The 16,269-nt window shown below is 40.3% G+C and overlaps 1 protein-coding gene across 1 annotated transcript in view; it reads right to left on the bottom strand.

The window, feature by feature from the left end:
• Window positions 1-16,269, bottom strand: part of slit1 (slit guidance ligand 1) — a 219,704-nt gene that overhangs the window by 83,227 nt on the left and 120,208 nt on the right.

The raw sequence follows: 16,269 nt of genomic DNA on the forward strand, positions 1-16,269 counted from the left end.
AATAAACTGGGCCTATGGACACCGATACATGGGCCAATAAAAGCTGCCAAGTACCCTTCACTTTAGGAATTAAGGATTTTAATCACAGGCCAAGCAACAAGAAACTTCTCCCACACTGGTTTCATGTGTCTAAATGGGCCCCCAATATCCCACTTGTATTGGAATATTATACAGGGATCAAAACATGCCCATAAAGCACAACATTTCATGAGAGTGCATCTAGCCCTGCTAAGGACAGAATGTAAAGTTTATGAAAAAAAATCTGGTCAATCAAAGAAAAGCTATGGAAAATATATTCCTTGGATACACTGCAGCAAAATGTAACTCTTCCTGTCAGTACTGTTACACTAAGGGTTACTGTAGAAAAAAGAAAGTATTAGATAATTGTAGTCTTTAAACTCAATGTAAAGGATCCAGGACAGGAACTGATTAAAAGCCTCCTACTGATTCTATTTCACAGAGCAGCATTGTGTGCCAAGCCATGCAGAAAAGTACCGTGTGTGACCAGCGTGTGGCACTAGCAGCCTTTGTAGTGGTGAGAGCACAAAGCCCACAAGGGTTCACTAGTTATTCAGAACTTCACCGTAGAGAGAAAGTGATGAATTTTCCTTTTCAAAAGTTTCAAATAATACATTTTTTCCCCTAGTTCATTTTAAAAGTGCAGCATTAGCACCGCAGAATAATGAAGACAATAGCTATCTGCTGATCATGAAACACAGATCCCACACATTCGCCTTTGTATAGAATCAGTGGAAACGCTTCAAGAGCCTTTATCAAAGGCATTTCAGCAGAACAGAATCTCCTGCCTGCTTTGGGCTTTCCAGTAAGTGACCAGAAACAAGTCACCCTTTATAGCTGTGGCGATCACATGGCAGCCTGCACAATGGCATGCTGGGAGTTGCACAGGGCCAATTAAAATCAGGGCTTGTAGTGTGCATTGGAAGAGAGATAGTTTGCAATGGCTGAGGAGGATTCAATGGGACAAGGCAACATCATTTCTTAAATATTCACTGCAGTCTCAGGATTCAACATTCACATTAAATATAATCAAATGAAACCTTACTAATAATCAGGTCTTACTTTCCTTGTAAGGGTGGGACACAATAGCACCTTGCAATGTAACGGTCCCAGTGGGCAGGATTCTGCACAGCAGTTACTATTCTTTATCAGTATAGCACTAACATTAACATAGATGATAACACCAACACCAAGAAAGTAACAACCAATCAGCAACAAGCTTGTGATCAAACTTCTACAAGTTAGAAATTGAGTGCAAAGATCTAATTGGCTTACTAATAAGGCCCAAAATGTTTAAATATTTTCATCAGCCCCATGCTGAGTGAAAATTGCTCGGAGTTTAAAAGTGCTTACAGCTGCTAATTTGTGCCACACAGCTAAAGAGAAATCAGAGGGAACACTGCCGACCTGTAGGCTTTTGGGCTGTGAGAGAAATCTGATGAACTGATGGAAAAGTTTGGTTTCTTATAGGCCCTGATTTAGGCCCAGATTTATTCACCACTTTAGCTTTTCTTTTGCATTGGCATCAAGCATCATTTTTATACCTATGATTCCAGTTTAGGTAGGAAAGTGCTGAACTTTACGAGAAAGTGGGTTGTGTTAAGTGCATTGGTGCTGTATCTGGATGTGACATAGCGGGTATGGTAAGGGGCATGGTCAAAGTTGTTTTACGTTTTATTATACAAATGTATGATGCACTTTTATCAGCCAGGCTGAGACAATACTGACCAGGCAGCCCTACGTGCATTAGAGTCACTGGATAATTTACTGATATTGACAAAACAGATTGTATATATTATCAATCAAACATATTAGCAATAGCCTTTGAATTCAAAAGAAGTAGAGGAATCTGAGTGCTATAGGCTACAAGTTACAGATAGCGCCCCTGCGAGTGCCGGCGCGGGTATAACTTTTATTGCTTGTTTTTGCATTTCCTGAAAAGAGGAAATTGTTGGATTATAAAAGGGTCAGTGTTGCACTCTCCCTCCTTACGGCTAATCCCACATTCACACTCGGCACCAATTGAGACTTGCCCTGTTTGCTCCTTCCTCTCTGTTCTCTGAGTGGATTAAATTTGGACCCAGCAGGAGGGTAATTGGCTTCCAGAAACCATGCATCCAGCTCCCTCTGTGGTTCCATTCCCTTCACTTAGCAGTGTGCTGCCGGACACAAGTTCTACGTAGCCGGATTATAAATGAGGAGTCTCAGTTTGACAGTTTTAAACATGCTTTGTTCTTCACCAGCCACCACAAGAGATGAACATTGGATAAGGGAAGTGTATTATATTTGTATAATTAACATTGCAGGCCACAGGCTACCTTCAACAGCCAAACTGCACCTACAACTCCCTAAGCCCATAGGCAGGTAACAGAGGAATTCTGGTAGTTCTAATATAACTAATTCCATACAATTTTTTAAATTAACTTGCCATTGATTTCTAGAGAAGTTTGCCAAATTATCATCCACTGGTTAATGACCATACATTAAAGAGAAGGTGAAGTCTGACATAGAAGCCACATAATTCCCCCAGATGCTTTCCTTTTTTTCTACTCTTAAATCGCCACCTTCATTTTTTGGGGGTAATATATACAGTAGCACCCAAAAAAATGTTATCAAGATCGTGTCCCTGAACCAGACAATGCCTTGGAACAAGCAGTGAAATGTTGTTTGGTCGATTAAGCGGTTGAAGGGACACTATAGAGCAAGAATACCAATCAAGGTGACTCGTTGTGAGATGATACTTCTTGCTTTGTCAGGCTCGGCCCTTAGGTCAATAGCCTCGAATGACAACTCTGGCAGATAGCGTGTAGGTGTGGAGAGACTGCAAGACATCAGTGAAGACAGGCTAATGGAAATCAATACAGCAATCAGTGTTTGCATTACCTAAGGACAGACACTATCAAATGAGCTTCACTCTCAGTTTGTTGTTTGCTTGCTGCATGCTTATCTGTCAGGGAGCTGATGACAAAGCACTATTGGTGAAAGACACCAAGGGCTATTCATGGTAACTTCAATGCTTCTTTTACTTTAGACACCACATAAGCAAAGAATACATACAGCATCTATTGCAACTCCCTGCCACAATCACAGCAGCACAGGAACTGAAATACATAGGTACAGTGTAGAAGCGATTAAAACATTATGGCCATTAGGTTTCACATTCTGTTGAGATGAATACTAACTAAGGGCCCGCAGGCTGAACAGGCAGATACTGTAGGAAGAGCCATACATAGTAGAGCCACATTTCTATTGTTTCTTTTGTTTTACCGAACAACCTTAATGATCCAAACTGAAGGAAGCGCAGGAGAGAAGCTGCTGATGCATCATACAATGGCAGCTATGAGATATCATATGAGATATGGTGCAATAGCAGATTTCATTTTCAAACCTGCCCACTTGACAAACTGACTAACATCCATAGTACATGGATATTGGAGGAAATCACTAGGCTTAAAAAAAAAAAAAAAAAAAATGTGTATGTGTAAGGCCAACTTTATTTCTAGATGACTCTAAGGGCTGTGGTACATGTAGAGAAGGTAAAAAAAAAAAACATCAGTAGTTGTCTCTTTTTGCCTCTAAAGAGTAAAAAAAATAATTTCCTACTCCAAAGAGCAACTGTACCAGTTTATTTCTCGTTTCTTTGTTTCATTAAGGGTTTAAGTAGCCTGCATATTCCCATGTGCATAACATTACATTTGTCAGCACTGAATCTCATCTGCCACTTAGCCGCCCAGATCACCAGTCTGTCAAGACTCGCTTGCAAGGATGTCACATCCTGGATGGATTCATTTGTTTTGCCATTGTCCTCAGCTGAAAATGATCCCAAGAGCAGTTTTTTTCCCTCCGTTGCAAATTGCTGACCTCTTAAGCCTTGTGCTTCCCTTGGGTCTGTGATTGTGAGTCCGTACAGCCAAGTTCCTCTCTATCTCAGTATATCAGTGCACTGTACATTGTATTAGGCTGAGATGTGAAATAAGCTGAGACAATATTAACACAATACTGCAATAATTATTCATCATGCCAGCACAAATACATCCTTCTGTGGAAGCAGACCTAGAGATTTCCTAGAGGCAGAATTATGCATCCACTGGGAAACCCCAAACAGTCATTATGGGGGTCCGTAACTAAAGATTGTTTAGTGGCACCATGGGGCCAGTGCGGAACATTGCAGGGAAACCATAACATCTGTTCCACAGTAGTATTTTCTTCTGTTATAATGATAGCTTTCCTCTACCTACTGTAGTGCGTGAAAAGTACCTTTCCAGACGGCTAATGATTGAGCCTTCCCTAACCAATAATATTGGCACAAATCTTCATTCATAAAACATGAATAGACTACAGTTAGCGTTAAGGGAAATAATTAATTGCATTTTTTTTCTTAAAGGAGCTAAATCCTTTATTTTTACACATTGCACGGTCACTCTGCATAGCAATACATTTTGATTAGTACAAAATAACTGGTCCAGCCATGGGGCAAAGTGAATAACTTGCAGCTAAACTGACTCAATCTCTAAAGGTGGCCATACATTGAAAGATGTTACCAAGACCTTACCAAAAGAGTGGATAATACCAATATAACCACCTTGAGGTGCGCAATGTTGAATTCATCTGATTGTTTGGACCTGGGGCGAACTGAATGGATCATAATTGCCACTATGTAGGCCATGGGATGTTGGACCACATTTCTGCACAGACTGGTACTCAATCTGTTGGTAAAAGCAAACCTGGAGCTTTGGAGGACCCCATACATTGACCAATTAGCTGCTAGCTCTGTCCCTCAGCAGCCTTTATTGGCTTGTATGAGACCACTTTTAATTGTCAGGCAACTTGCCTCGGCCATCACACAGACTTGGAGACCCATGTTGATGATACTTTCCACAAAAACATCATTGTAATGGTTTTGCTCTACATAAACATTGATAGAACAAAAAAAATTCAAACCCTCTAATAGTCCATTTTTAGAATGAAGAGTTCCAATTCACTGACATAAAAAATAGGATGGCAATGTGACAGAAGGTGGGTGGGTTTAGTGTGGGGCAGATCATTATTGGAATGGGTGTAACTTGGTACAGATAATGACTGGACTTAAAATGTCCTGATTCTCCAACTGGGAATGTTGGGAGGAATTAAAATCCTTCACGATCAGTCTGGAAACAGCAACAAAAAGCATATGAGTGATAATTAGAGTCAGAACTACTAATGTGATTTGAGATATCTAAGATAATGCATATCTTGAAGACAAAGGGCAAGACAAAGGGTCAGTTTTCAAGTCAGATCAACCTAGATTCCAAGAGTTGTATGTTCATTGTTTATAATAAAGTGCCACAACCTAATTCTCTATTAAAACACACACACACACACACATACACACACACACACACACACACACACACACATATAATTAAATGTAAATAGATTTTTGGACAAGGAAGAAAGGAGATTAAAAGCCCCAGTTAGTGAATCTTGTAATGATTGCAATGTGAATGCCTTGTCAAATTGAACAATTTGCGTAACACCCCAGTGCCTCAGGCACCAGAACTTGGACTAGGAAAGTGTTTAGGCAAGTGCGTCTTTTACCCAAACTGAAACCAGATTTTATGAGTAAAAATAGAACAAAATCCAGCACAGAGAGAGATCAATGTAAGGGGGGCTCCACTGAGCACAAGCTCAGCCCTCTCAACTCGGGCGCTTCCATCTGCCACGCATATTTTTTTTACAGTTCATTGGTTTCTTCACCATAGAAATGAAAAATGGTCAATTTTGTGAGACATTCTTACAGCTGGGGACTGACTCTCCCCTGCTGACTCCTCAGGCTGCAGACCTCAGACTGCCGGGAAACCCAGCTGCCTTAATAGACAGGACCTTGCGGCGGTCCCGAAGGGCTAGCCATGGAATATATTCTTGATCATGTGCTGAAGTAATTTTAAATATACCTTGGTCCCTTCTGCATTTGGCCTTGTAAAGCAATTAAATGAGAGCACCTCAGTCCCATTAGTTTAATAGAAAAGTCTGTGCAGCTCCTCACCAAATACAAAATGGGAGCAAATACACCAGGGTTCACTATGATTGTACTGTGCATAACAGGGTTGAACTATTCAGCTGATTTATTATTATTGCATATGCAGCACATAATATATATGGCTAGTCTGCTGTATAAGCTAGGAGTACATACACGTAAGCAGCAGAATGTAAACCCATTATTGCTTAGTTGAAGAGTTCCTCCTAAGGAGCCAACATCTTGAAGATAATGGGATTGACCAATCCGAAGCTAACTGTGATCTGCTAAAGGTTAGCAAATATCTGATTGGTTGCTACTGGCTAACTGCCCTGGTGCAATTTAGAACCTATGTTAGTAAATTATGCCCTCCTTACACATCCTATAGACAAGCTCTATGCATCTTTGAGTCAGCTAGCCAACATGCCATGTATTTGGTGAGGTAGAGCAAAATAAAATTATAATGTCATTAAAAGAAATCAATGAACAGAAAGCTGGGACCATGGGTATCTCTTGGAGGGCAAGATCTTGCCTATTTTAGGCCAGTTCATTGCTCTTATTGGGAGTGGAGACTACAGTTGACTAAACTAAGGAATTATATTTTTCTCCCACCAGAGCATTTACCTATGGCAAACAATTACATTTTTGTTTTTTTATTTTCTATCTTGTAGTCCACTAATCAAAACGTACTTCTCATTGGTTGCTATGGGTGACTGCACTGGTGCATCTAACACCTTTTATAGTAAATGAGCAATGTCATAAAACTAAAACCAATATTCTCAATTCTACATCATAGAGTTTCTTATCATGAGAGTGTTACTGACTACATTACTTGACCTGGAGCAAGCTTTGCTGATTCCTTACAGTGCATTTATTCAGCAGATGTCCATAGTGGAGCACTTATATGATCATCAGCCAGAGTGTCAGACTCACCAGCTAATCCAGTTATTGAGGGGTTTATGAGACTGGATCTGGTCAAACATCTACCATATAAGTAGCCATAGAGGTCAGTGATTAACCTCTGTGTATTAGGCTACCTATAGAGATGGTTCCTTAGTGCTTGGACAATATGGCACAGATGTCATGGGCATGTTCTCTTAGAAACCACAGAAAGAAAGTACCAACCTAAAAGGAATCAGAAGCACAAATAAGATAAAGTACTGATGAATGTATATTCCCTCCTGGTACAGTGCACAGACTCTTTTAGTCCAAGCCCCCCTTGGACGTCCAACCTTTTGGTCAGGGCCCTCTTAGCTTATAACAAGGTTACAAACATGGGAAAACATTAGTATATGAGCCATTCAGTCATATATATAAGAATATTTAGAGCAACAAATAAGCTTTTGCCCCACACCTCATCCTAAGATGGGCTTTCAGTAGTATCTAGGAGAAGAAATAAGCTTTCTCCCTAAATTTCCCCTAAACCAGGGATCCCCAACCTTTTATATCTGTGAGCCACATTCAAACGGAAAAAGTATTAGGGAGCAACACAAGCATGGACAAAGTTCCTGGGGTGCAAATAAGAGCTATAATTGGCTATTTGGTAGCCCCTATGCGGACTGGCAGAATATAGAAGGCTCTGTTTGGCATTATACTTGGTTTTAATGCAACCAAAGCTTGCCTCCAAGCCAGGAATTAAAAAACAAGCACCTACTTTGAGGCCACTGGGAGCAAAATCCAAGGGGTTGGTGTGCAACATTTTGCTCATGAACCACTGGTTGGGGATCACTAAACTATCATTCAGACTGGGACCTCCCTGGCATTATCCTAGGCTGGGGGGAAGGGGGGTCCACAATTTGGAAACAACTAATTTACAGAGTTAATAAGTTTACTATGTATACAGAGTCAAGAAGTTGTACTAAAACCTTATCTGCTAAATCTATGCCTTTAGCAAGTATGCTGACACAATTTAACTCTTACCCTGCACTTTAGCATTAGCCGATCATTTGCTATGTTAACTAAACATGAAGCCATTACTTGGCAAAAGGGTAACAGCAAATCCAAGTCATTATCTGTTAGGGTTAAGACAAATGACCCCTTAAACAACAGCCTCCCATAGTCCTGCATGTGAGGTAAGGCCAAGCCAAACACAGAGCTGCAGATTAGTATTTAACAACAGAGTATCTTAATGGTTTAAAGAAAAAAAATGACTTTTGTAGATGAGAGATAAGAATCAGATATTATCCAAGCTAGACCACACACACCGTTGTGCAGGAAGCACTGACCAATGTTGTGTAGGCTAATAGACTTTGTAGAGTCTCCCCTAATGCAGCCAATGGGGCTTCATGTGTGGTACTCCCAGTGTGACATGGGATAAAGCTTTGGACTCCTGGGACATCTGACTGTGAGTGAGGTAGTCTCAGTCCATAGCAGAGGGCACTGAACCTAATCCTGTTTGCCTTTATAAATAAACCTCTGTATTTTGGAAGCATTAAAATGCCAAAAATTGCTGCCCCACTCGCTTTCTAAATATATGCCTGCAGGAGAGACTTTAATGGTCTGATCCTGTACATTATTCATTATATGCACATACATATATGTTATAACGCAACTGTGAATAAACATTACTATAAACTTACAGTGGTGACATCACAATTGTAAGAATAGTCTACTAAAGGATATCATAACAATATTAGTTTTATGTTGGATTATGCAGGAATCAGCCCTGTAATCTGAATCAATGGAATTAAAATGATGGGCTTAATATATAAATACATTTTTATGGCTTTTCTTTCTATCTTTCTTCCACCTGCAATAGGATATAACTTTCATACGTTTGTAGCTGCAACAGTCTCTAACATAAAAGAGCAATTTGCAGTGTAGCATTCTTGGTTCCTTGTGGCTGGATTCCATTACTCACTTAATTTCTCTTGTGCATTATCTGATACAGGTTCTTTGTAGAATACAATAATATGAATGTCTGAGATAAAGCACAGCAACACCTTTTGAAAGGCAACAGAATTAAGTGAGTGCGAGTGAATATTTATCTTTCAGATTGCTTTACCCTGTGACATGCAATCCAATACTGCAGCCACCTTTCATATAGCATCCCACAATAAGCTGTTTCTCGCTGTGCAACCAGTAGCTGAGATATAACATGGACTGCTAGTTTGTTATGACAGCCCCTGTTCTATTCCCAGCAGATCTTCTAATCCAGCAACATATAAATCAATTCCCAGGCTGAGAAGGTCTTGGGTGGTCACAAGAAAAGTTACAGCCTGAAGCATCCCGAGTTCTATTTCTCTGCCATATATATGTTTTTACTAGGGAACTTGATCCTTTCTGAATATATTATACACACATAAAGAGTAAAGTGAAAATATAAACCTTGTGTGCGTGCTTTTATCTAGGAAGGAGAAAGGTCCCCATTCATAAACACGACACATTGCATAACAAAGCAATTTTGCTTGCTGACCTGGAAAGCACAATAACAGTTCAAAAAATTATATGAGAGGTCACCATGGAGTTCCTTAACCTCACCCTCCATGGTTTTGTCTTTATATGGCCATGGACCATCTCATTTGCCTCTAGTAATGGGCGAAATGTTTCGCCAGGCATGGATTCGCAGCGAATTTCCGCGTTTCGCCATTGGCGGATTGTTTTGCGAAATGAATGACACCGCGCGTCCAAAAATTGTCCGCCCGCATCAAAAGAATAGCCGCCCGCATCAAAAGAATAGCCACGGGCGACAAAAGAATAGCCGCGGGTGACAGAAGAATAGCCGCGGGCGACAAAAGAATAGCCACGGGCGACAAAGGAATAGTCGCAGGCGACAATTTTCTTTTTGACGTTCGCAAATTTTTCACCGATTCGCGAATCTTTTGAAAGATTGGCAAAAAGCTAGATGCCGGATTGCAGCAGTGCACTGCGATTAATTGCCAATAAGTGTTGATCAGCCTACTACAAGTTAGAAACTGAAAGCAACAATCTGAATAGTCAATATAATATTTAATGTCATTAATTAGAGGTACTTCGAATGCCGATTGACAGAAGTGATACCACATGCATATGCAATTGCATTTGTTTAGATCCCCGTGTGGCCACAATTACACTGGAATTATGGGTAAAAAATGGCTATGTGGGTCCAAAAACAGCACTTCACACACTGCAGTGACTAAGTAAATGACAATTGTTGCACTTGTAGTCCCACACTTAGTATGCCTAGAATCTCTGTGCTGGTTATTGTGAAGAGTATTGCATGCCATAAGACATGATCATGGTGCTTGACAGCATTTTGCCACCCAGTAGTTGTCCTTAGTCTTAGTGTTTTAACTTAGTCCTTTAACTTTATAGGCCCTGGCATTTCAAGAACACAGAGGCCCAAATAGTCCCCCACCAACCCACTAAATAGTGACTGTCTATGGCATCTTACAGCAGCCCCTCTGGCATTTACCAGAATCCACAGACCAGACCAGGCCATTCCGGGCCTGGTCATATAGTTAGAAGCATCCTTTCTTACTGCCTTATTTGCCTGTGGCATGATTGGTTAAAGTTGAGGCTCTCAATGGGTCTCCTTCTCACCTACATTTATATTTATGTTGTCAAAACATGGAGTGATATAGTGCAGCAATTTTAATTCTACAAACTGTCAAACTGCTTGACCATTTCTACATACAGGACCCCATTAGACAGTTCAGCTTCACTGTAGAAAATTATTAGCCAACTTAGAAATGGCACAGTTCCTTAGAAAACAGAATGTGCAATTGGCAAACGTTAATCCAGAAGATTTCTGCACCCAGGCGGGCACAGTGTCGGACTGGCCTACCAGGATACCGGGAAAACTCCCGGTGGGCCCAGGTGTCAGTGGGCCCTCCTGCTCCTGGCCATTTGGTCTGCTTCATGGTCATTCCCTATTTGTGAATGGGAAGAAAGAGGAGAAATAGATGAAAGAATAGATGCTAGCATGTAAATAAAAGAGACTAGGAGAATAAAGTGGTTGGGTGAGGAAGGAGAAAAAAATAGTTTGAAAAGCGGTCCTAGGGTCTAAGGTTTTCTGGTGGGCCCCTGGGTTCCCAGTCCGACACTGGGCGGGCAACAACAGAGACACCAAGGGCTGTGTGCCTTTTATCCACTAAATGAAAGTGTACAGAGTTTATTATTATTCCTAAGGTTTGGGAGGTGTGGGGGCATAGAAAGACCAGTGGGGTCTTGTAACTTTTAAGCCAAGTTTCCTTTTACACACAAAAAGCTTCATTTAGCGCACACCTCAGTTCTTAATTGCCTTTTGTCCCCTATGAGTACAGCAGGCTTATCTGAACGTTCTCTGCTGCTCCCTATCAGATACATCAAATTGCTTTGAAATATTTCTCATTTTCTCTTTGTCCAAATAGTGCTTAGAAAAAGATTTTTCCTTCACAATCTTTCCCCAAATGAAGGAACGCACAGTTAATGAGAGATATTAATCACTCTAGCTTTGCAGAAGATGACAATTATCTACTCAGTAAATCAATGGGATGTAATTGCAATATTAATAGCTCATTACACAGACTAATGAGATATGTACAGCCATTGTCAGCAGCTGCTACTTTTATCACCCCCAACATTACAAACTGCTAGTCACACCTTGCAAATTACTCTGAAGGGACCCCGCTTCTGGGCTTCTGTCACGCTAAGGTCAAAGTTGATCTAGTAAAACACTAAGATATTGTACAGACAACAATATATCATCCTTACTTTCTTCAAAACTACGCAAACCCAAGTTCCTTTATTGCAGGTCCACAGTGCAAATGTTTGCCCATAGCATCAGTTCGGCACTAATGACAAGGCTTATTATTCCCCATAGTTCAGTATTAAGCATGTAAGTGACTTTGCACATGGATATTTGCACAAACCCTTACAAGCCACTGATATTCTTCTTGTGCAGCTGTTCAACATAGACTCAGCTGGGATACAGCGCAACATGAAAAGACTTGAGTTAAGTTTGCTGTGGTCCAGTAACCTATAGCGAGCAATCATCATTACAGAATAGGTGCAGAACAGTAAACAAAAACATCTGCTTGATTGCTAGGGGTTTACAGGATCTTTACTCATGATATCATGTAACTACCTAAGTGCATTGCTTTTAAAGAAAGAGTTTGGTGGGTCGACTACAGGGCTACCCCTCCTGGGGTAGATTGCAGCAGTAGTGGGCAGCTCACACTACAGCTCTTCTAAATATGTTGCTGCTATATTTACAAAAATTAAAAAATAGGGAAATATCATATAGGGCTCATTTACAAACACTGGGCAATTAAATGTCTATCTGCAGCTGACCGAAAAGCTGAGCTGATTGGCTGCTATGAGCAGGGGGATAACTACAGCAAGAGAAGCAGACCCTGCAGCTGCAGGGGGCCCTGGATGTACAAATATTGTCATGAGAATAAAAGGATGCAACCAAAATTTTCTATCGTGTCCAATTGGAGAAACCCATTATTGGGCAAGACCTCTTACCCAATGGCAATATCTGTATCTACCGAAGAAAAGGCTAGCATGCACTAGAGGAAAAATACAGAGAGCAAACATAGAGTATAGAGATTAAGGTCCCCATACACAGGCCGATAGTAGCTGCTGATATCGGTTCCTTGGACTGATTCAGTGTATGGGCACTCCCGACGGGCCTGCCTGACCTATATCTGGCCTCAAATCGGGCAGATCTCGATCTGGCAGGTTAGAAAATCTAGTCGGATCGGGGACCGCATTGGCTCGTTTTCCTATACCTGCCGTTATAATTCAATCGCTTGGCCCCAGGGCCACCCGTAGGTGGGGGATTTCGGGAGAAGATCTGCTCGCTTGGCAACATCGCCAAACGAGCGGATCTTTTGGTGTATGGGGACCTTTAGTCAGGTTCTAAATGATTCCCCTTTCAAGGTATTAGAAAATGATGGGTCATGTTAAACATGCTGCTATAAGACACAATAAATTCTGTTGAAGCCACAGCTAAAATCTATCTGTCTGTTATAATGAAAAGACACAATGGCAGGGACCAAGCAAAGTTCCACAAAGAACAATTTCCTCAGTATTAAAATGTCCCCTGTATTCTCCCACAGCAGATACTCTTGTGCTTTGGGTTTTCTCTAATTGTGTTGACAATGGAGTTTCTTTCTGTGGGACAGGGCCAAGTTTACTGTGTGTTTTCTTTAGGCAGCAGCAGCAGCATCTCAGGCCCCAGCTGGTTAGAAGGACATTTGTTGTGAAACAAAAGACTGACATTTGCTAAATGACTAAAGTGTTATCTTATCCCCTATAAAAAAAAGTTTAAATGCACATATAAACTCCAACAGCCTTGTTTTATTTGTTTATGAACTTTACATAAACATACCTAATTAGCTGTGGCCAAGGGTTAAATTACATATACCAACCATGATTAACTACCTTTTAACATCTCAGATATCTTCTGCAGTTCCTATAGGCTACTGGCAGCTGAAATCACAACTCTTGTGAGCCAACCTGGTGTAAACATCTATTGCTTTCACTTTGTGGTTTATTGTGGGTTATTGTGGGTTATTATTTGAAAGAAAGGTTCTTATTTTCTGAATGAGCCGTAATGACTCTGTTACACATTTAAAGGAGCCATAAACCTTATGTTCAACATGAGCCCGTATGCATTCTACCTATGGTCTTCTTTGCACCAAAATGGAAGAATAATACCATGTAATCTGCACCACAAATGAATAACCTCTTTTTAATAACATCTTTTCCAAATGCCCATAGAGAATGCCTCAACTAAAATATTTTTGCAAAGAGGTATATTCCATTTAAAGGGATGTTTCACCAAAGAATCCTCGATCAGTCTTTTTAAAACTAAACTTAAAGACTACGCTTTGGAGCACTCACCCAGCACCTGATCTGGGAACTGGCACTTATATTGCAGTGTCACCCACTGTGACCTACAGCACTTATATTTGCCTATTTGTGTCTGTTAGTTACCCTCCCATATAGATTGTAAGCTCTACGGGGCAGGGACCTCCATCCTCTTGTGTCTTTGACTCTTAACTTATTGCAACTGTATTTATCTGTATTTATTTGTATTTATTTATCTATTATTATATTAACAACCCCCTGTTTGTATTAATGTATTCTACTGTACAGCGCTGCGTACATAAGTAGCGCTTTATAAATAAAGATATACATACATACACACATTAATTTAACTTTTAGTATGTTATATAATTGCCAGTTTTAAACAACATTTCAATTTCTGACTCTTTCCAACTTTCGAATCGGGGTCACTGACCCCAGCAGTCAAAAAGCTGTTGGCTCTGTGAGACTACAATTTTATTACTTATATTTCTATTCAGGTCCTTTCCTATTCATATACCAGTCTCTCATTCAAACCATGCCCTGGCTGCTAAGGTAACCAGGTAACTGCTGAATTCCCAAACTGGAGAGTTACTGTACAAAAAGTGAAATAATTAATGAAAAATGAAGAGCAATTGCAAATTGTCTTAGAATAGTACTTTCTACATCATACTAAAAGTTAACTCAAAGGTGAACAACCCCTTTAAACCTAAGAACTTGGCTACTTGGGCAGCAATCAACATGCTGCTATCCACCGCAGATCACCCCATTTATGTCCAGCAGGTTGCCTGGAACCCATTATTACATTTAGTATCATATGAGGGCAAGCTTAATTAATCACGGATACCAGGTGACCCTTATGTCATTAGGACCATGTCTTTAGGGCTCCCTGATGGGAACTAATCTGTGGCAGATTACACTGTAAATATGACTGATCCCACTCATGTAAATAAACATACAGTTGCATATAAATAAGATTCCCTCTGCAAAGTGACCTACTGAAACTTTTTTATGCTTAATAATTACAAGTACAGGTATGGGATCTGTTATCCAAAATTCTGTTATCCAGAAAGCTCAGAATTACGGGAAGGTCATCTCCCATAGACTATGTTAATAAAATAATTAAAAAATGTTACGATTATTTCCTTTTTCTCTGTAAAAATAAAACAGTACCTTGTACCTGATCCCAAAGTATAATTTATTGTTATTGGAGGCAAAACAACCCTACTGGGGTTATTTAAGGTTTTTATTAATTTATTATTATTTATTATTATTAATTTATTTTTTAGTAGGGTATAAAGGTATAAAGATCCAAAATACAGAAAGACCCCTTATCTGAAAAACCATGCACCAAGCATTCTGGACTACAGGTCCCATACCTGTATTTAATAAATAACATCAAATTCAATGGTTCCAAACCATATTTTGGTGGATATATTAAAGACAAATACCTGAATATATAAAAAAAAATATATAAAGCATCCTTTTATATAGAGTATATTTGGAAGTGGATTGGAGGCTCTACAGTCCTGTATATTCTTGGGGAGGAATAATTACATGAAACATTCCAGGCACTACTGTATTTTCCCCATGAAACCCAATATCCTGTAGCCCTAACCTTACTGTCCAGCCTTTGGAAGCCACAGATTGAAATGTTTCTGGTCGTGTTCCAAGTGACACATTTCTCTTTTCCCGCAGAAACAAGATCCTATTAGATGTGGCATTACTGATGTGTCAGGCAGTAACTGGTGAGGAACAGCTCATCTATTGCTGTCACTTACTGCTTGAGGGAAGTCTCACCAGCCGGGCTAGATGTTAATAGGTGTGAGAACAGCAGCAACACTTGTCTGCTTTATGTCGGGGTGAGAATGAAGTGAATGGCCTCGTGGAGACCCGAATCACTGCTCCCCTTCAAAGTCGCTTTACAACTTGGCTTTTCTGTGGTTTCCTCCTAATTAAACCTGTGGACTATAAATCGGTAGTTTTCTATTATGTAGACAGGGCCCTATTTGTGATGGCTTTCTTGTTTGGTAGAATAAAAAGCGCCATTCCCATTTGTCTTCTGTCCCTGCCACAATCTCATCAGCTTGGGTTTTAACTTTTACCGAGTCAAAGGGAGGCGAAAAGCAAAATAAACAAAGCGCCTCCAACACTCTGAACATTAACCCTCTATGTGACAGCATTCATTAAAAAGAGAGTCATCAGCCATGATTTTCTCTATGGCAGCAAATAAGAAGTCATATTATGGGGGACAGCTAGGGTTGCCAAATTTTCCAGAATAAACTCTTGTTATTTATATTTTTAACATTCATCCCTAATAATAACATTGACATCAAACATCATTTATACTGGCCAGCTTCTGGGTAAGGACTGTGGCTGTGGAACAGTAGGTATAGTAGGGAGAGATGGTGCCTATAGTAGCAGTGGGGGGATAATAGCCTCTGGGAAGGGACTGTGGCTGTGGGATAGCGGGTATAGTA

The sequence above is a fragment of the Xenopus tropicalis genome, chromosome 7 (assembly GCF_000004195.4).
Source record: "Xenopus tropicalis strain Nigerian chromosome 7, UCB_Xtro_10.0, whole genome shotgun sequence".
NCBI lineage: Eukaryota > Metazoa > Chordata > Amphibia > Anura > Pipidae > Xenopus > Xenopus tropicalis.